This window comes from Loxodonta africana, chromosome 23, assembly GCF_030014295.1.
Source record: "Loxodonta africana isolate mLoxAfr1 chromosome 23, mLoxAfr1.hap2, whole genome shotgun sequence".
NCBI classification, from domain to species: domain Eukaryota; kingdom Metazoa; phylum Chordata; class Mammalia; order Proboscidea; family Elephantidae; genus Loxodonta; species Loxodonta africana.
In genome coordinates this window covers 15733524-15755725 of record NC_087364.1, presented here as the reverse complement: position 1 = coordinate 15755725, position 22202 = coordinate 15733524, and the positions used below count along the sequence as shown (strand labels likewise).

Below are 22202 nucleotides of genomic sequence, written 5' to 3'. Positions count from 1 at the left end.
TCTCCATCACATCCTTGGAGTAGCCCTGATCTCTGTAAGTGTTTTCTTTTAATTTTCTCAGCATCCCCCATCATTTGAATAAATTCCTTCTTTCCCTCTTAAGTTAGACAGTGCCAGTTTCTGTAGCTTGCAATCAAAGAACCTTATTTGTTACCATTCTACCAGTCTGCCTCTCATAGTATCTTCATTTTAGGGTCTACACTGCACTACTCCAGAAGGCACCATTCATATTGTATTCTGTGGAGTTGTAAATAGTGCCCTTTGGTGTTATGCAATGCCATCTCTATCATGCCAATCTGTTCTATACACTACTGTTAATCTTTCTAAAGAACATATACGAATATCTCACCTCCCTCCTTAGAAACTTCAATGGCTCTCCGTTACATAAGTAGTAAAATCCAAACAAGCTTCAAGACACTTCATAATCTGGCTCCAGGTCATTTTATCCAGCTAATTTCTGAGTATTATCATCCGCTACATGCTTCCTCCCTTTCACACCACCATCTTCCACTTAAGTCCGGGCCAATTAGACAAGCCATATTTTAACATATCTTTCATTCTTCAGCATCCATGTTTGGTCCAGTGTGGGAATCGATTCCTCTCTTTCTTCTCATCCTTCACCCATCAATATTCCAACCACCTCTGAAGGACCTGCTCACATTTCACTGTCCTTGACTGGGTAGGTCTTCCCGTCAGAACGTATCCCTTCCTCTCCTGTTGATCATTTGTACTTTGTTTATACCCCTGATTGTCGCACCTCTCTGTTTGTTCCTAATGACAGTTTTGATCAAATCTCCCTTTTCCATTATACTGTGAGTCCCCAGAGGGCAAAGTCTATGCCTATCTGTTTGGTGCTCCCCACAGCTTCTCAGCAGAGCACCTCAAACTAGCCAGCACTAAACTCATGTTTCCCATTCAACGTGAAAGAATGAGTGAATTAAATGAATACATGCGTAAGGGAAGAGCACTTTTCTCTAAAGGGAACTGTTTTTCTTCCAATATAGAACGACCTATCACCATTTTGAGAACTCTGTGTTCTTAGGGACACTAAGTATACTTGCAATTAGTAACGTCCTTAACAATCATTGCCTCAAATTTGAATAAAGGGAAAAAATAGAATTATTAATACAGAGTTGTACATGTATAGAAGGTCACACTGATTTTTGTATTACTTATTTTTTATTATTAAAACATGTCAGGTTGTACCCAGAATAAAAATAATGGAATTTGAGAGAACCATCAAGGAGTCTAATTTTCTTACTTAGAAATTCTAAACTCTTAAAAGTGGGCTATATTTAATATTATGGTATCTTATTTTAGTGACTTGTCCCCTCCATGGTAGAACATTCTTCACTGTTACTTCTGTGAACGTCTTTTAACTTAACACAGTGATTCATTCTCCTGCACTGAGTCACTGATCAAAATTTCCTAATAAAAGGGCATTGCATTATAAATATTCTCATTCTTGGTCCCCTGGAAGAAGAATTCCTTAATGGTGATGAAAGGAAGAAAAGAAAGACAAAGCCTCCTACTTCATTGTTACCATTACTCACCCAGGTGCAGAAGCATGCTTCTTAAAAAAAAAAAAAAGCTAAGCAGTGACTCAACTCTTTAGTGTTTTCTTGAGATTGACTCTTTAATTCACTTTCCCCTATACCGTGGGAGTTATTAACATAATATACTTCTTACAACGTCCCTCTAGGCATGATATGTGAGGTTATTCTTTCCCTCAAAGCTCTTCGCCAATTCTGATTGCTTTTATTATGTTGAACCTCGAAAACCCTGTTACCATAGCTAAATTTCTGGTCTTAGCAGTCCTTGTTTTTCCTCATAGTCCAGCTGCATCTTTGGCGCTCCACAGTCATACTTATCTTTTAGATAGTAACCCAGTTTTCAAGTCCTCTGAAAAACTTTCCACATAATTTTGTCACCATCTCTTCTTTGTTCTCTTTTCACTTTGCACTTCTTCTTTATGGAATTGTCACATTGAATTATCATCATTCTTTTGTCTGGCTTCCTCACTAAGCAGTGAGCTCCTCAAGAACTAGACTCACATTTTTCACTTTTGTAACCCTTTCCTGAGTAGGAATTCAGTGAAAGCCTCACATCATCCTTTCTTTTCACTTCCTTCCCAGTATAAAATGTTGCCACCTTCTTTTCAAGCTGACACACAAGCTTTGTTAATCTATTTATCAGAAGGCCTCATGTGACCTTTTATGGTTCTTCATGTGAAATCTAGACACTCTCATACGACTGAGGATAGTTCTGAACCTATTGCTCCTACGCTGGGTCACTGCTTGCTCTCTTGTCTCCATAGGCTATATGCTCCCTTCCAGACCTCACATCTCTTCTCTCATGAGGTCACTCTTTGTTCCTGGATATTCTTCTGCTTTACATTCGCTCAGCAGTAAGAACGGAAATAATCCAATCTGAGAACTGTTTGAGTATTACAGACCATAAAATTCTATTGTATCATTTCTCCAAGGTTCTTTTCACAACCATCAAACCACCTTCCTATTCAGTTCTATTAAAACCCCATTCCATCTTTGGGTGTTGAGTACCGCCTCAAGGCTTCCATAAGTAAAGAAAGAATGGAAGACAACTTACTCCTCTCAAATTCGTTTGTCCTTAACTCTTTCAGAACACCTATTCTGATAAGATGACAAAATAGTGAATTTATCCATCTTTTTAAAAAAAAAATATGGTAAGAAATGATTTTAAATTAATTTTAAAATTCATAGATGATATAAGTTGTAAAAGCCTCAATAGTTATAGACAAATCCCTTCACTTTCAGTCTTAATTATTGTCACCAAACTGGTAATATATCTTCCAGACCATATTCTATGCATTTACATACACACACACACACACACGTATATGTGGATAGCTGGGTAGCTATGGAAATACATAGCAGTTGTTCTGTTTTGTTTTGAGTTCCACAACTACTAATGAGTGTCAGGGCCAAATCCCTATGAACTTATAACATGCCTGTCATAGTGTCTTGCAATATCGTTGCCCCTCTGTGGTATAGCCCCCATAGGCAGACAATTGCTCATTACCAAACTGTCAAACTGAAGCATAATGTCAGATAAAGGCTGTGGACTTTTGAGAAACAACATTGGCCTTAGGATGACTATGGCCTCATTTCCTGCTGGTAGCCATGGCAGGAAGAGATGAGGAAGGCTAGGGTCCCCAAAAGACTGATAAGAAGTATTGATTGCCAAGCCAAAGCAGGGGCCTGCTTCTCAGCGTCGATTCTGCTATCAAAATCTCGCTTCTCTCCTGGATGCCACAGATAAAAACAGTTGTTACTATTAGGTGCAGTCGAGTCATTTCTGACTCATAGTGACCCAACGTGCAACAGAATCCAACACCGCCCAGTTCTGTGCCATCCTCACAACCATTGCTGTTTAACCCCATTGTTGCAGCCAACTGTGTTAATCCATCTCATCGAGGGTCTTCCTTTTTTTCACCGACCCTCTACCTGACCAAACATGATGTCCTTCTCCAGGGACTGGTCCCTCCTGATAACGTGTCCAAAGCAAAAAACTAAAAAAGTGAAATGTGCTTGATTTAAGCTTATTTCCCTAGATCCTTGAACAAAACAATTCTAAAATTTCACCTAGCACAACTTCAGTTACTTTCTTAAAGCAAACTCAAAAAAGCAAAATAGGGTCTAATGCTTAAATCTTGATGAGAGACGGGAGTTGCTTGTAAGCGAGAATTGATGAGAAAGAGAAGTAAATACTTCACCTGTTACTGCATCATCACTCCTGATTTTTTTTTTTTTTTTCCTTTTCATTTCATAAGGAATTCTGGCTGCATACCAAGAAGCAAAGTTGTGGGTTAATAGCAGCTAATGGGAAACATAATGAGGCAGCAGTGGGCAGCACACTTAGTGCTCTGGCCCATGACAAAGCACATCAAGATTTATCAAGAGAGGAGAGCACTGCCAGTTCTTTAATAAGTAAAAGAAACATCTCATCCAAACATATTTTTACAGCAACGTGATGAAGCCCCATTGCACTCAAATGGCTGAAACAGCAGGAAATAATGGCAGGTCTTATTCAAGTTTTCCTACAAAAAATATATTTACATATATAAATAAATATGTATGCTACCTATTTAGTGAGCCCGGGTGGTGCAGTGATTAAGCAATTAGCTGCTAACCCAAAGGTTGGAGGTTCTAACTCACCAGCTGCTCCTTGGAGAAAGATGGGGCATTCCGCTTCCGTAAAGATTGTTGTTAGGTGCTATCCATTTGGTTCTGACTCATAGCAACTGTATGTACAACACAACAAAACACTACCCGGTCTTGCACCATCTTAACAATTGTTGCTATGTTTGAGCCCATTGTTACACCACTGTGTCAGTCCATCTCATTGAGGGTCTTACTCTCTTTCACTAATCCTCTACTTTACCAAGTATAAAGTCCTTCTCCAGGGACTGGTCCCTTCTGATAACATGTCTGTCTTAGTTATCTAGTGCTGCTGTGATGGAAATACCACAAGTGGATTGCTTTAACAAAGAGAAATTAAGTTTCTCACAGTCAGGTAGGCTATAAGTCCAAATTCAGGGTGCCTGCTCCAGGGGAAGGCTTTCTGTCTCTGTCGGCTCTGGGGGAAGGTCCTGGTCACCAGTCTTTCCCAGTCTAGGAGATTTTCAACACAGGAATCCTGGGTCCAAAGGACATGTTCTGCTCCTGGCTTTTCATTCTTGGTGGTATGACGGCCCCATGTCTCTATGCTCGGTTCTCTCTTTTATAACTCAAAAGAGATTGGCTTAAGACACAACCTAATCTTGTAGATTGAGTCCTGTCTCATTAACATAACTGCTGCTAATCCCACCTCATTAACATCATAAAGGTAGGATTTACAACACGTAGGAAAATTGCATCAAATGACAAAACGGTGGACAATCGCACAATACTGGGAAGCATGGACTAGCCAAGTTGACACACATTTTGAGGGGGGGACACAATTCAATTCAAAGCAATGTCCAAAATACGTGAGACAAAGTCTCAACATCTGCTTCTAAGAAACATTCTGACCGTACTTCCTCCAAGACAGATTTGTTCATTTTTCTGACAGTCCATGGTATATTCAATATTCTTCACCAACACCATAAATCAAAGGCATCAATTCTTCCTCGGCCCTCCTTATTCATTGTCCAGCTTTCACACGCACAAGAGGCAAATGAAAATACCGTGGCTTGGGTCAGGTGTGCCTTAGTCTTCAAAGTGACATCTTTGTTTTTCAACACTTTAAAGAAGTCCTTTGCAACAGATCTTCCCAGTGCAATACATCATTTGATTTCTTGACTGCTGCTTCCATGGGCGTTGATTGTGGATTCAAGCAAAATGAGATCTTTGACAGCTTCAATATTTTCTCCTTCTATCATGATATTGCCTTATTGTTCCAGTTGTGAGGATTTTTGTTTCAGAAAACAAAAATCTGTAAACATTACAGCCTAGGAAACCCTGTGGGGCAGTTCTACTCTGTCCTACAGAGTCGCTGTGAGTCAGAATCGACTCAATGGCAACAGGTTTTTTTTTTTTTTAACCTATCCATCTGTATAAAATATCTTTACCAATTAAACATATATTCTTTTTTTTTTTTTAAAGAAGTATTACTTAAGCTAGGAAGGAGTCACCTTTATTCTACTGCATGTAAACACCTACCGTTACTATTTCCATACACGTCCTTCTGTTCATCGTTCCTATGTGTATCCATATCTTTTCAGATTTTTTTAAACTTTTTTTTGTTGTTTAGTTTGTGAGTTTTAACAGGTGTATAAATCCATGAGGGTCCCTGGGTGGTGCAAATGATTTGCACTGGGCTGCTAACATAAAGGTTGATTGTTCGAATTCATCCAGCAGTGCCATGGAAGAAAAGCTGTCGATTTGCTAGTAATAGGGCACCCAGGGTTGAAAAGGGAGAGTGTCGACATGTCGTGGGGTTGTTAACCAATGTCATAGAACAATGTGTGTACTAGCTGTTTGATGAGGAACTAGTTTGTTCTATAAACCTTCATTTAAAGCACAATAAAAAAAAGTTTAAAAAAAAAAAAAAGATTACAGCCAAAAAAACCCTATGGAGTGATTCTACTATGTAACACAAGGAGTTGCCATAAATCAGAATCAACTCAACAGCAGTGGGTTCTAGATTCATGTATTCCCCGACAAAATGTAACCCCTACATGACAATTGTATCACTCCCTAAAATTCCCTCTTGTTATCCACTGGTAGACAAACTTTTCCCTCACCCTCCAGCCCTGGTAACCACTGATTTATTCTCCATTACTATAATTTTTTAATCAACTCTACAGCAACCTTTTTTTTTTTTTTTACTATAACTTTGGGTGTTCGAGAACGTCATATAAATGGAATCATAAAGCATGTAACCTTTTGAGACTGGGTTCTTTTACTCGCATAGAGCCTCTGAATACCCCGGCCAAGATATTGTGTGTATCAATAGTGCATTCCTTCTTATTGTTGAGTACTTTTCCACTGTATGAATGTGCTGCCATTTTTTTATCCACTTACCCATTGGGAACATTTGGGTCGTTTCCATTTTTTGTGCTTATGAATAGAGCTGCTATAAATATTTGTAAATAATTTTTTATGTGAACATAATTTTTCATTTACCTAGGATTTAAGTACCTAGAAGTGCAATTGCTAAGACATATGGTTAGTGTATATTTAAATTTGTAAGAAATGGTCAAGCTGTTTTCCAGAGTGGATGTACAATTTTACATTGCCAACAGCAATATGTGAGAGTTCCAGTTGCTCCACATTCTCATCAGCACTTAGTATTGTCAGTATTTTTTATTTTAACCATTCTAATAAGTACATACTGATATTTCATCATAATTTTAATGTGAATTTCCCTATATGGTTGATAATGTTGAACATCTTTTCATGTACTTATTTGCCATCTATGTAACATCTTTGGTGAAGTGTCTTTTCAATCTTTTACCATTTTTAAACTGGGTTTTTTTTTTACTGTTGAGTTATGAGAGTTCTTATATTCTAGAATCAAGTCCTTTGTTGGCTATGTGATTTACAAATATTTTCTTGTCATTCTCTTAATTGTGTACATACATTTTTTAAAAAAACAAAACTGGAATCAAAATGTACATACTGTTTCATTATATATTGTTGTTGTTATTATGTGTCCAACTCACAGCAAACCTATAGGACAGAGTAGAACTGCCTATAGAGTTTCCAAGGAGTGCCAGGTAGATTCGAACTGCTGACCTTTTGGTTAGCAGTCGAGCTCTTAACCACTATGCCACCTGGGCTCCTCATTTTATACATATATATATTTTTTTTTTTTAATTTAGCAACACATCCTAAGCATCTTCCATGTCATTAGATAGTTACATCATAATTTTGATGGCTGCATTATTCCATTGCACAGATACACCAGAATTTGTTTAACTAAAATCCTTTGTTAGACACTTAGGGTGTTCTCTCTCTCTTTTTTTTTTTACTGTTGAAAACATTACTGAGGAACATCTTTAATGCTAAATTTTTTTGCACATTCTAAATATTTCCCTAGGATAGATTCTGAGAAGAGAAATGACTCTTTCAGATTATGTACATTTTTAAGGCTTTTAAGAAATACACAATGCCTCTCCTCCAGAGAGGCTGTTTAACTCCCATCCTCAGAGGATGAAAAGAGTGTTGGGAACTATCATTCCTTTTTAACTTTGCTTCCTTAGCTTAAAAATAAAGCATCTTATTGATTTTCTTCTTGTTTCTTTTTTTCATTATAAATAAGACTGAATATTTAAATGATTATTACCACTTGTATGTCTTTTTCGTGAATTGGCTCATCATGTCCTTTATGCATTTTTATATAGAGCTAGTTCATCTTTTTCTTAAGATCCTGTTACTGCTTTTTCTTTCATTACAAACGTTTGCCCACAAAATTTTATTTCAATGGACCTTGGTCATGTAAGCCTCTTTGAGTCCTTGTTTGAATCTTTGTAAACTAAAGATCTGTTAGAGGAAGGTTGCTAGATTTAACAAATAAAGATGCCAGAGGCCCAGTTACATTTCCATTTCAGGTAAATAATTTTTTAAACATAAGTATGTCATGTTGTTTTTGTTAGGTGCCATCAAGCTGGTTCCAACTCATAGCGACCCCGTGCACAACAGAACGAAACACTGCCCGGTCCTGCACCATTGGCACAATCATTGTTATGCTTGAGCCCATTGTTGCAGCCACTGTGTCAACCCATCTCATTGAGAGTCTTCCTCTTTTTTGCTGACCCTCTACTTTACCAAGCATGCTGTCTTTCTCCAGGGACTGATCCCTCCTGATAGTATGTCCAAAGTATGTGAGATGTAGTCTCACCATCCTTGCTTCTAAGGAGCATTCTGGCTATATTTTGTCCAAGACAAATTTGTTGGTTCTTCTGGCAGTCCCTGGTATATTCAATATTCTTCACCAACACCACAATTCAAAGGCACCAATTCTTCTTCTGTCTTCCTTATTCATTGTCCACCTTCCGCATGCATATGAGGCGATTGAAGACACATTGGCTTGGATTAGGAGCACCACATCTTTGCTTTTTAACACTTTAATCAGGTCTTTTGCAGCAGATTTGCCCAATGCAATGCATTGTTTGATTTCTTGACTGCTCCTTCCATGAGTGTTGATTGTGGATCCAGGTAAAATGAAATTCATCTTTTCTCGGTTTATCATGGTGTTACATATTGGTCCAGCTGTGAGGATTTTTGTTTTCTTTATGTTGAAGTGTAATCCAGACTGAAGGCTGTGGTCTTTGATCTTCATTGGTAAGTGCTTCAAGTCCTCTTCACTTTCAGCAAGCAAGGTTGTGTCATCTGCATAACACAGGTTGTTAATGAGTTTTCCTCCAACCCTCATGCCCCATTCTTCACATAGCCCCGCTTCTCGGATTATTTGCTCAGCATACGGATTGAATAAGTATCAAAAGGATACAATCCTGACACACAACTTTCCTGACTTTAAACCGTGCAGTATCTGTTTGTTCTGTTCAAACGTCTTGTACGGTTCCTTATGAGCAGGATTAAATGTTCTAGAATTCCCATTCTTTGCAATGTTATCTGTAATTTGTTATGGATACCTGTTGAATACCTGTGCAGAGTCAACAAAACACAGGTAAACATCTTTCTGGTATTCTCTGCTTTCAGCCAAGATCCATCTGACATCAGCCATGATATCCCTTGTTCCATATCCTCTTCTGAATCCAGCTTGAATTTCTGGCAGTTTCCTGTTGATGTACTGCTGCAGCTGCTTTTAAATGATCTTCAGCAAAATTTTACTTGGACTTGATATTAATGATATTTTTTGATAATTTCTGCATTAGGTTCGATCACCTTTCTTGGGAATGGGCATAAATATGGAGCTTTTCCAGTCGATTGACCAGGTAGCTCTCTTCCAAATCTCTTGGCATAGACAACTGAGCACTTCCAGCACTGCATCCATTTGTTGAAACATCTCAATTGGTATTCTGTCAGTTCAGGGAGCCTTGTTTTTCACCAGTGCCTTCAGTGCAGATTGGACCTCTTCCTTCAGTACTACTGCATCCTGATCATATGCCACCTCCTGAAATGGTTGAGCATCAACTAGTTCTTTTTGGCATAGTGACTCTGTGTATTCCTTCCATCTTCTTTTGATGCTTCCTGCGTCATTTAATATTATTTAAAATTGTTTAAAATATTCATGGGACAGCAAAATTATTCGTTGTTTTTCTGAAATTCACTTGTAGATGGCATCCTGTATTTTATCTGACAACCATAGTTAGAAGTCACAACTACAGTGGAAAATGACTGAATTGGGCACTAGTTTCTAAAGTCAGTACATGTGACAAAAATTGCATAAGGCCAGGGGCTGCGGAGCATGGTGTCAGGAGACATCTAGCTCAATTGGCATAACATAGTTTATAAAGAAAATGTTCTACATTCTACTTTGGTGAGTAGTGTCTAGGGTCTTAAAGCTTGTGAGCAGCCATCTAACATATATCTCTTTGTCCCATCATATTCGGAGCAAAGGAGAATGAACAAAATCAAAGACATAAGGAAAATATTAGTCCAAAGGACTAATAGACCACATGAACCACAGCCTCCACAAGCCTGAGCCTGAAGAACTAAATGGAGCCTGGCTACCACCCCGACTGCTCTGACAGATTACAATACAGGATCTTGGACAGAGCTGGAGAAAAATGTAGAACAAAATTCTAAGTTAGAAGACCAGGCTTACTGGTCTGACAGAGACTGGAGAAACCCCAAGAGTATAGCCCCCAGATACCCTTTTAACTTAGTACTGAAGTCACTCCTGCGGTTCACCCTTCAGCCAAAGATTAGACAGTCCCATTAAACAAACAGTAATACACGTAACTCAACCATGTATATAGGCGACTAAATGGGCACACCAGCCCAGGGGCAAGGACGAGAAGGCAGGAGGGAACAGAAAAGCTGGACGAATGTTAACGGGGAGCCCAAGGTCGAAAACAGCAGAGTGTTGACACATCACAGGGTTGGCAACCAATGTCACAAAACAATATATGTATTAATTGTTCAACGAGAAACTAATTTGCTCTGTAAACCTCCATCTAAAGCACAATTTTTAAAAAAATTGTTTAAGGCGAAAATAACCCTTGGAAGTCCTTTCGATAGTTTTCAAAGTTAAGTATGCATGTTGTTCTGCCTTCAACCCTATATTGTAATTCTTATGCACAATGAAGTTAAAAACTTCTCAAGGAATAAAAGGAAGCTCATGGGTATATGCTTGGTCATTCAAACCATTTCACTTTTGTGTGAATAGCTATAGGGAGGGGAGGAGTGGGAAAGTTTAAAATGTTTCTGCTTGCCTTCAAGCTTTATTCTATTTTAATTATCAGGTTTCTATAAAATGTTTAAATAATGTATTTATTGGTAGTTGTGGTGGTTAAGCAAGATACATTATAAAATTCGTCTTACATGGGAATTATATGTAAAGTTAGCTCTCAAGAAAAACATGACCATGTTGTGACTCCACCGAATTATTTTTATACAGTTACCCTTCAGTCTATACTTCCCAACTCGCTCAATCTAATTTTTATTTCCAATAAACATTCCACCCCAAATTACTTTTTAAATATTTTTCTTCTGGAAGAACTTGTGTACTTTGGAGCATTTAGCAGCTACTTAAGAGTAATCCCGGAGCCTTAGTGGCATAGTGGTTAAGAGCTTGGCTGCTAGCCAAAAGGTCAGCAGTTCAAATCCATCAGCCGTTCCTTGAAAACTCTATGGGGCAGTTCTACTCTGTCCTGTAAGGTCACTATGAGTTGGAATCGACTCAAAGGCAACTGGTTTTAAGAGTAATTATGATAAAGAGCCTCCTGTCTCTTTCTGTGCAATAGTGTCCTGTTTCATGAGCTCATTGTCTTTGTTTCTTTTTATGGATTCTTTTCTAAAAACTTTGCCTAATATTTTACATTAGTGAAGTATACCTAGTGGTGCTCAGCAGTTTCAAATCAATCATCAGCCAGGAGTGCAAAGTAAAAGGTACAAAATAATGTATTCATTTCTCCTCAACACATTTCGTGAATGGCATTCAAATCTCATTGATGTCTAGCGTATTCAAAACACTCCCATGAAATAAAAAATTTGTAATTCAAACCAAAGTTCATTTTGATAGGATTTGACCTGTAAAAAGACACTGTCATATTGTCTACATTCTCTTCAAAATATTTAAATCACTACATATATATAATTGTATTACATTACATTAGACTACACTCCCCCACATGTCTGTCAGTTTCTCATACTGTGGGGGCTTGTGTGTTGCTGTGATGCTGGAAGCTATGCCACCGGTATTCAGCTACCAGCAGGGTCACCCATGGCAGACAGGTTTCAGCTCAGTTTCCAGACTAAGACAGACTAGGAAGAAGGACCCGGCAGTTTACTTCTGAAAAGCATTAGCCAGTGAAAACCTGATGAATAGCAGCGGAACATTGTCCGATATAGTGCTGGAAGATGAGCCCCCCAGGTTCGAAGGCACTCAAAAGATGACTGGGGAAGAACAGCCTCTTCAAAGTAGAGTCGACCTTAATGACATGGATGGAGTAAAGCTTTTGAGACCTTCATTTGCTGATGTGGTATGACTCAAAATGAGAAGGAACAGCTGCAAACATCCGTGAATAATCGGAACCTGGAATGTACAAAGTATGAATTTGGAAAACTGGAAATCGTCAAAAATGAAATGGAACACATAAACATTGATATCCTAGGCATTAGTGAGCTGAAATGGACTGGTATTGGCCATTTTGAATCAGACAATCATATAGCCTACTATGCTGGGAATGACAACTTGAAGAGGAATGGTGTTGCATTCATTGTCAAAAAGAACGTTTCAAGATCTATCCTGAAGTACAACACTGTCAGTGACAGGATAATATCCATACACCTACAAGGAAGACCAGTTAATACGACTATTATTCAAATTTATACACCAACCACTAGGGCCAAAGATGAAGAAATAGAAGATTTTTATTAGCTGCTACAGTCTGAAATTGAACGAGCATGCAATCAAGATGCATTGATAATTACAGGCAACTGGAATGTGAAAGCTGGAAACAAAGAAGAAGGATCAGTAGTTGGAAAATATGGCCTTGGTGATAGAAACAATGCCGGAGATTGAATGATAGAATTTTGCAAGACCAATGACTTCTTCATTGCAAATACCTTCTTTCACCAACATAAACAGCGACTATACACATGGACCTCGCCAGAAGGAAAACACAGAAATCAAATTGACTACATCTGTGGAAAGAGGCTATGGAAAAGTTCAATATCATCCGTCAGAACAAGGCCAGGGGCTGACTGTGGAACACACCATCAATTGCTCATATGCAAGTTCAAGCTGAAACTGAAGAAAATGAGAGCAAGTCCACAAGAGCCAAAATATGACCTTGAGTATATCCCACCTGAATTTAGAGACCATCTAAAGAATAGATTTGACGCATTGAACACTAGTGACCGAAGACCAGACGAGTTGTGGAATGACATCAAGGACATCATCCATGAAGGAAGCAAGAGGTCATTGAAAAGACAGGAAAGAAAGAAAAGACCAAGATGGATGTCAGAGGAGACTCTGAAACTTGTTCTTGAGCGTCGGACAGCTAAAGCAAAAGGAAGAATCGATGAAGTAAAAGAACTGAATAGAAGATTTCAAAGGGCCTCTCGAGAAGACAAAGTAAAGTATTATAATGACATGTGCAAAGAGCTGGAGTTGGAAAACCAAAAGGGAAGAACATGCTCGGCGTTTCTCAAGCTGAAAGAACTGAAGAAAAATTCAAGCCTCTAGTTGCAATAGTGAAGGATTCCATGGGAAAAATATGAGACGATGCAGGAAGCATCAAAAGGAGATGGAAGGAATACACGGAGACATTATACCAAAAAGTATTAGTTGACATTCAACCATTTCAAGAGGTGGCATATGATCAGGAACTGATGGTACTGAAGGAAGAAGTCCAAGCTGCTCTGAAGGCATTGGCGAAAAACAAGGTTCCAGGAATTGATGGAATATCAATTGAGATGTTTCAACAAACAGATGCAGCGCTGGAGATGCTCACTCATCTATGCCAGGAAATATGGAACACAGCTTCCTGGCCAACTGACTGGAAGAGATCCATATTTATGCCTATTCCAAAGAAGGTGATCCAACTGAATGTGGAAATTATAAAACAATATCATTAATATCACATGCAAGCAAAATTTTGCTGAAGATAATTCAAAAATGGCTATAGCAGTATACCGACCGGGAACTGCCAGAAATTCAGGCCGGTTTCAGAAGAGGACGTGGAACCAGGGATATCATTGCTGATGTCAGGTGGATCCTGGCTGAAAGCAGAGAATACCAGAAGGATGTTTAAAAAAAAAAAATTTTTTTTTTTTTAGAAGGATGTTTACCTGTGTTTTATTGACTGTGCAAAGGCATTCAACTATGTGGATCATAACAAACTATGGATAAAACTGCGAAGAATGGGAATTCCAGAACACTTAATTGTGCACATGAGGAACCGTTACATAGATCAAGAGGCAGTTGTCCGGACGGAACAAGGGGATACTGATTGGTTTAAAGTCAGGAAAGGTGTGAGTCAGGGTTGTATTCTTTCACCATACCTATTCAATCTGTATGCTGAGCAAATAATCCAAGAAGCTGGACTATATGAAGAAGAACGGGGCATCAGGATTGGAGGAAGACTCATTAACAACCTGTGTTATGCAGATGACACAATCTTGCTTTCTGAAAGTGAAGAGGACTTGAAGCACTTACTAATGAAGATCAAAGACCACAGCCTTCAGTAAGGATGGCACCTCAAAATAAAGAAAACAAAAATTCTCACAACTGGACCAATGAACAACATCATGATTAACAGAGAAAAGATTGAAGTTGTCAAGGATTTCATTTTACTTGGATCCACAATCAACAGCCATGGAAGCAGCAGTCAAGAAATCAAAAGACGCATTGCATTGGGCAAATCTGCTGCAAAGGACCTCTTCAAAGTGTTGAAGAGCAAAGATGTCACCGTGAAGATTAAGGTGCGCCTGACCCAAGCCGTGGTATTTTCAATCACATCATACGTGTGTGAAAGCTGGACAATGAATAAGGAAGACCGAAGAAGAATTGACGCGTTTGAACTGTGGTGTTGGCAAAGAATATTGAATATACCATGGACTGCCAAAAGAACAAACAAGTCTGTCTTGGAAGAGGTGCAGCCAGAATGCTCCTTAGAGGCAGGGATGGCAAAACTGTGTCTTACATACTTTGGACATGTCGGGCGGGATGAGTCCCTGGAGAAGGACATCATGCTTGGCGGAGTACAGGGTCAGCGGAAAAGAGGAATACCCTCAACGAGGTGGATTGACACAGTGGCTGCAACAATGAGCTCAAGCATAACAACGATTGTAAGGATGGCACAGGACTGGGCAGTATTTCGTTCTGTTGTGCATAGGGTCGCTATGAGCTGGAACCAACTCGACGGCACCTAACAACAACAACAACATATATATAATACATATTACATGCTTAATACATTTATGTTGATATATATAGAAAAATTTTCTCATTGTCATTTTACATGTTAGATATATTGCTCCTTTTGTTGGTTAGTAATATCTGAGAACACTGACCTCCTTATATGTTACTTTCCAAATCCCACATGGCATGAAAGAATCACATGGCTCTTGTCATATCCTTATGGTCTCTGGGAAATCTTGTTCACTTTTAAATAGATTGGCAGGTTGAGAAGCAACTCAAAAATTTACAAATAAGTATACATACACATGTACATATATAAATGTACACCTAAATATTTAAACTTTCTATCATGGACATTTTCAAACACATGAAAGTAAAGAGAATGACATAATGAGCCTCCCTATACCCAATACCCGAAACAGCTCTGATGGCTCAGTGATTAAAGCGATCGACTGCTAACGGAAAGGTTGGCAGTTCAAAATCGCCAGCAGCTCCATGGGAGAAAGGTGTGGCAGTCTGCTTTCACAGATATTTACAGCCTTGGAAAACCTGTGGGGTTGCTATGAGTCGGAATCAACTCTATGTCAGTGGGTTTGATTTGGTTTGGTTTTGTACCCAATACCCAGCTTCAGTGATAACCAGCATTTTCATAATAATGACATATATTTTAATAAGCTTTTTATTGAAATATATATGACACATACAGAACAGTGCACAAGTCATAAGTGTACAGCTCTATGAATTATCATAAAGTGACTGCCTCCAGATAGAAAAAAAAAAAAAAAACCAGTGCGGTAGAGTCGATTCCGACTCATCGCAACCCTATAGGACGGAGTAGACCTGCCCCATAGAGTTTCGTAGGAGCGCCTGGCGGATTCCAACTGCCGACCCTTTGGTTAGCACCCGTAGCTCTCAACCACTATCCACCAGGGTTTCCTGTGTATCATAGTTGGTTTATTTTCACTGCTGTGTAGTACAGTTGGCCCTCCTATCAGAGTGCTCTGCATCTGAGAATTCAACCAACCACACACGGAAAATTTATAAAAAAGAAAAGAAAGTTCCAAAAAGCAAAACTTGGATTTAGGGCCTGCTGAGCACTACAATGAATCCACACAGATGAAATGATGTGTAGGCATACCCTCCTACAGCCCCTGCCATTTCACAGATCCTTGGACTCTGTCCAGCGCTCGACGTTTGAGCGTTATTCGTCTTGCGTCTTGTTCGTTCGCTACTTCTATAGTGTGCACTGTATGATGGTTGCGTCTGTACTAAACATATACAAACTTTTTTCTTGTCATTATTCCCTAGACAATACAGTAGAACAATTATTTGCATTGTATTAGGTATTATAAGTAATTTAGAGATGATTTAAAGTATCCGGGAGAATGTGCATAGATAGGTTATATGCAAATACTCTACTCCATTTTGTATGAGGGACTTGAGCATCCTCAGATTTCAGTATCCGTGGGAATCTTGGAACCAATTGCTGCGAATACCAAAGGATGACTGTAGTCTGTTATAGAACTATATTACAATTTATTTATCCATTCCGGCTGGACATTCGAGTTCTGTTTTGGTGTACAGGCCTTTTGGTGAGTATATGTATGCATTTGGAACTAGGAGTCAAATTTGTGGGCCACAGGATATGTGTACCAAATAATTTTCCAGTGATTGAACCAATTTATGCTCTACGAATGTTCCAGTTGTTCCACATCCTTGCAAACATTTGGTATTGTCAGTCTTTTAAATTTGAGCTACTCCACTCTGTGGATAGCAGCATCTTATTGAGGTTTTAATTTGTAATATCCTAATGATTAACGAATTTTATGGGGCAGTTCTACTCTGTCCTATAGGGTTGTTATGAGTCAGAATCAACTCGATGGCAATGGGTTTTGGTTTTTTTGGTTTAATGATTAATGAGGTTGACCATCTTCTCCTTTTTGCTGACCCTTGGCTATTATAGTTACATGAGTTCCATTATGTGACCTTTTGCCTTAGTTCTTTGAAAAAAACAGCTGGAGAGATTTTTCCCCTAAGCCCTGAGGAGTTACCTTTCCTCTAGTTTTCTACCCCAGATTTGTTACTTTTGTCTGGGTTGATTGACAGTTCCTGGGTAAACTGTAAATGACTTGTGGTTTGATACTTTTTGTCTGGCCCAAGGCTGAGCGTGTCCTATGGTCTATTTGAAGCACCTTGCAGGGATTGAGCAATATACTTATGCAAAAGAAGTGAATATAGCCTACTATGCAAATGAAGTGTCTGTGACCTACTCAGAGGAGATTGGTCATTTTGTGGCCCTGGTGGGAGGGCCATGCCTTGAAATTGGCAAGGAGTTTACTTATATATGAAGCCAACCCCACAGAGGCTGGCAGATACACACAGAAAAAAGAAAGAAAGGAGAGGCAAGAAGACAGAAGATGCAGAGAGAGAGGAGGCAAGGAACCTCCTAAAAGAGCTGTCACACAGGTCAAGGGCTGTGTCATGAATTGAATTGTGTCCCCAAAAGATATATGTATCAATTTGGCTAGGTCATGATTCCCCATTTGCGTGATTGCCCACCATTTTGTCATCTGATGTGGTTTTCTCATGTCTTGTAAATCCTGTCTCTGCGATGTTAATGAAGTGGAATTAGTGGCAGTTATGTTAATGAGGCAAGACAATCTACAAGATTAGATTGTGTCTTAAGCAAATCTCTTTTGAGGTACAAAAGAGAGAAGTAAACAAAGAGACGTGGGGACCTCACACCACCAAGAAAGCAGCTCTAGGAGCAGAGTGTGTCCTTTGAACCTGGAGTTCCTGCGCGGAGAAGCTCCTAGTTCAGGGAAGCATTAATGACAAGGACCTTCCTCCAGAGCCAACAGAGAGACAAAGCCTTCCCCTGGAGCTGACTCCCTGAACTTGGACTTCTAGCCTACTAGACTGTGAGAGAATAAATTTTTCTTTGTTAAAGCCACCCACTTGTGGTATTTCTGTTATAATAATAAAAAAAAAAAAAAACACTAGTTAACTGAGACAGAATTTGATACTGGGAGTGGGGTGCTGCTCTAACAGATCCTAAAATGTGGAAGCAGTTTTGAAATTGTGAATGGGTAGAGATTGGAAGAGTTTTAAGATTGCCTTGAAGAGACTGTTGGTGGAATTATGGACTTCAAAAAGGATTCTGGTGAGAACTCAGAAGGAAGCGAAGAAAGCTGCTACACTAGAGATGGCACAGATGGCAAAAAGTAGCAGCATAGAAATGGTAGCAGCAGAAATTATCGTAGTGTGAATTTGAATGTTGGGGTTTACTCAGTAGTCTAATATTTTTGCAGAAGTTTCAAGAAAAAAGACAAAAATCTATACTGGTACAGAGGAAGGAATGGCTGGCTGATTACCCAGACAAGGCATTTAGTCTATGGCATTATCTTCATGGGAAAGAGAAGAGCAGCCCCTCAAATCAGGAGCTGGCCTGTCACTCACAACTAGACCTGGGCATTCTCCTGTTGAAAACAAACAATTTCACAGAGCATCATCATCAAGCAAGCCCACTCTGTGACCATGATGGATCAGGACAAAAATATGATCACTTTTTTTTTTTTTAATTGTACTATGGTTGAAGGTTTACTGAGCAAACTAGTTTCTCATCGAACAATTAATGCACATATTATTTTGTGACATTGGTTGCCAACTCCCGACATGTCAACACTCTCCCTTCTCAACTTTGGGTTCCCCATTACCAACTTTCCTGTCCCCTCCTACCTTCTAGTCCTTGCCCCTGGGCTGGTGTGCCCATTTAGTCTCGTTTTGTTTTATGGCCCTGTCTAATCTTTGGCTGAAGGGTGAACCTCAGGAGTGACTTCATTTCTGAACTATAACGGTGTGTGGGGGCTGTACTCTCAGGGTTTCTCCAGTCCCTCTCAGACCAGTAAGTCTGGTGGCTTTTTTGTTTTTTGTGAGCTAAAACTTTGTTCTACATTTTTCTCCACCTCTGTCCAGGAATCTCTATTGTGATCCCTGTCAGAGCAGTCGGTGATAGTAGCCGGGCACCATCTAGTTGTGCTGGACCCAGTGGTGGAGGCTGTGGTACATGTGGTCCATTAGTCCTTTGGACTAATCTTTCCCTTGCGTCTTTGGTTTTCTTCATTCTCCCTAACTCTAGACAGGTGAGACCAGTGGAGCATCTTAGATGGCTGCTCACAAGCTTTTAAGACCCCAGGCGCTACTCACCAAAGCAGAATGTAGAACATTTTCTTTTTAACCTTTATTATGCCAATTGAGCTAGATGTTCCCCAAGACCAAGGTCCCCACAGCCCTCAGCCTTGTAATTCAGTCCCTCAGGGAGTTTGGATGTGTCTTTGGAGCTTCCATAACCTTGTCTTATATGAGTTGTGCTGGGCTCCCCAGTATCGTGCACTGTCTTACCCTTTACCAAAGTCACCACTAATCTATTGTCTATTTGGTGAAACCCTGGTGGTGCAGTGGTTAAGAGCTAGGGCTGCTAACCAAAAGGTTGGCAGTTCGAATCCACCAGGCGCTCCTTGGAAGCTCTATGGGGCAGTTCTACTCTGTCCAGTAGGGTCGCTATGAGTCAGAATTGACTCGAAGGCAACGGATTCGGGGTGATCATCTCTTTAGTGTTTTTCCATCCCCACCCCTCCCCTCCCTCATAACCATCAAAGAGTGTTTCTTTTTGTGTGTAAATCTTTTCATGAATTTTTATAGTAGTAGTCTCATACAATATTTGTCCTTTTGTGATTGACTTATTTCACTCAGCATAATGCCCTCCAGATTCACCCACATTGTGAGATGCTTCGCAGATTCATCATTGTTCTTCATTGTTGCATAGTATTCCATTGTTTGTATGTATCATAGTTTGTTTATCCATTCATCTCTTGATGGGCACCTAGGCTGTTTCCATCTTTTGCTATTGTGAACAATGCTGCAATGAACATGGGCGTGCATACGTCTGTTCATATGATGGCTATTATTTCTCTAGGATATATTCCTAGGAATGGGATTGCTGGATCATATGGTATTTCTATTTCTAGCTTTTTAAGGAAGCACCATATCGTTTTCCAAAATGGCTGTGCCATTTTTGCATTCCCTCCCTGTAGCCTCTCCAACATTTGTTATTTCCTGTTTTTTTGATATGTGCCAGTAATGTTGGGTGAGGTGGCATCTCATTGTGGTTTCAGTTTGCATTTTTAATGGCTAGTGATCACAAGCATTTCCTCATGTATCTGTTAGCCACTTGAATGTCTTCTTTGGTGAAGTATCTGTTCATATGCTTTGCCCATTTTTTAATTGGATTATCTGTCTTTTTGTTATAGGTGTTGGATTTTCCCGTAGATTGTAGACATTAGACCCTTGTCAGATTAGTCATAGCCAAAATTTTTGTTCCAGTCTGTAGGTTCTCTTTTTATTCTTTTGGTGAAGTCTTTTGATAAGCATAGTGTTTAATTTTTAGAAGATCTCAGTTATCTAGCTTATCTTCTGGTGTTCATGTATTGTTAGTTATGGTTCATATCCTGCAAATGCCATGCATTAGGGCCTCTAGCATTGACCCTATTTGTTCTTCCATGATCTTTATATTCTTATGTTTAGGTCTTTGATTCATTTTGAATTAGCTTTGGCATATGGTGTGAGATATGGGTCCTGTTTCATTTTTTTGCAGATCAACATCCAGTTTTGCCAGCACCATTTGTTAAAAAGACTGTCTTTTCCCCATTTGATGGACTTTGGGCCCTTGTCGAAAATCAGGTGACCATAGGTGGATGGATGTATATCTGGGTTCTAAATTCTGTTCCATTGGTGAATGTATCTATCGTTGTACCAGTACCAGGCTGTTCTGACAACCCTAGCTATACAGTAGCTTCTGAGGTCAGGTAGTGAGAGTCCTCCTACTTCATTCTTCGTCTTCAGTAGTGCTTTACTTATCTGGGGCTTCTTCCCTTTCCATAAACAGTTAGTGATTAGTTTTTCCATCTCCTTAAAGAATGATGTTGGTATTTAGTTTTGGATTGCATTGTATTTGTAGATTGCTTTGGGTAGAATTGACACTTTCACATTTTTAAGTCTACCTATCCATAAGCATGGTATGTTTTTCCATTTATGTAGGTCTCTCTTGGTTTCCTGCAGTAGTGTTTTGTAGTTTTCTTTGTATGGGTCTTTTACATCCCTGATTAGATTTATCTATTTTATTTTTTTAGGGGCTATTATAAATGGTATTGTTTTCCTGATTTCCTTTTCATAGTTCTCTTTATTGATGTATAGGAATCCATCAGATTTTTGTATGTTTATCTTGTATCCTGATACTCCGCTCAATCTTTCTATTAGTTCCAGTAGTTTTCTCATGGAGTCTTTTGGGTTTTCTATGCAGAGTATCATATTATCCACAAATAGGGACAGCTTTACTTCTTCCTTACCAATTTGGATGCTCTTTCTTTTTCTTGCCTTATAGCTCTAGCTAGGACTTCCAGCACAATGTTAAACAGGAGTAGTGATAAAGGGCATCCTTGTCTTGTTCCTGTTCTCAAGGGGAATAATTTCAGCCTCTCTCCATTAAGAATGATGTTGGCTGTTGGTTTTGTATAGGTGCCCTTAATCATGTTAAAGAATTTCCCTTCTATACCTATTTTATTGAGAGGTTTTATCAGGAATGGGTGTAGGACTTTGTCAAATGCCTTTTCTGCGTCAATCAAGATGATCATGTGATTCTTTTATTTATGTGGTGAATTACGTTGATTGGTTTTCTAATGTTGAACCATCCTTGCATACCTGGTATGAATCCTACTTAGTCATGGTGTATTATTTTTTTGATATGATGCTGAATTCTATTGGCTAGAATTTTGTTGAGAATTTTTGCATCTATATTCATGAGAGATATTAGTCTCTACTTTTCCTTTTTTGTGCTGTCTTTGCCTGGTTTGGGTGTCAGAGTTATTCTGGCTTCATAGAATGAATTCGGAAGCGTCTTTTCCTTTTCTATGTTCGGAAATAGTCTGAGTACTATTGGTGTAAGCTCCTCTCTCAATGTTTGGTAGAATTCTCTTGTTGGGAGTTTTCTTTATTACTTTTCTATCTCTTCTCTTCTTGTAGATCTGTTCAAATTTTCAATTTCAGTTTGTGTTAGTTTGGGTAGGAAGTGTATTTCTAGAAATTCGTCCATTTCCCATAGGTTTTCAAATTTGTTGGAGGATAGTTTT

The 22202-nt window shown here is 39.1% G+C and overlaps 1 protein-coding gene across 1 annotated transcript in view; it reads left to right on the top strand.

The window, feature by feature from the left end:
- Positions 1–22202, top strand: part of TM9SF2 (transmembrane 9 superfamily member 2) — a 184530-nt gene that overhangs the window by 81749 nt on the left and 80579 nt on the right. The window lies entirely within an intron of this gene.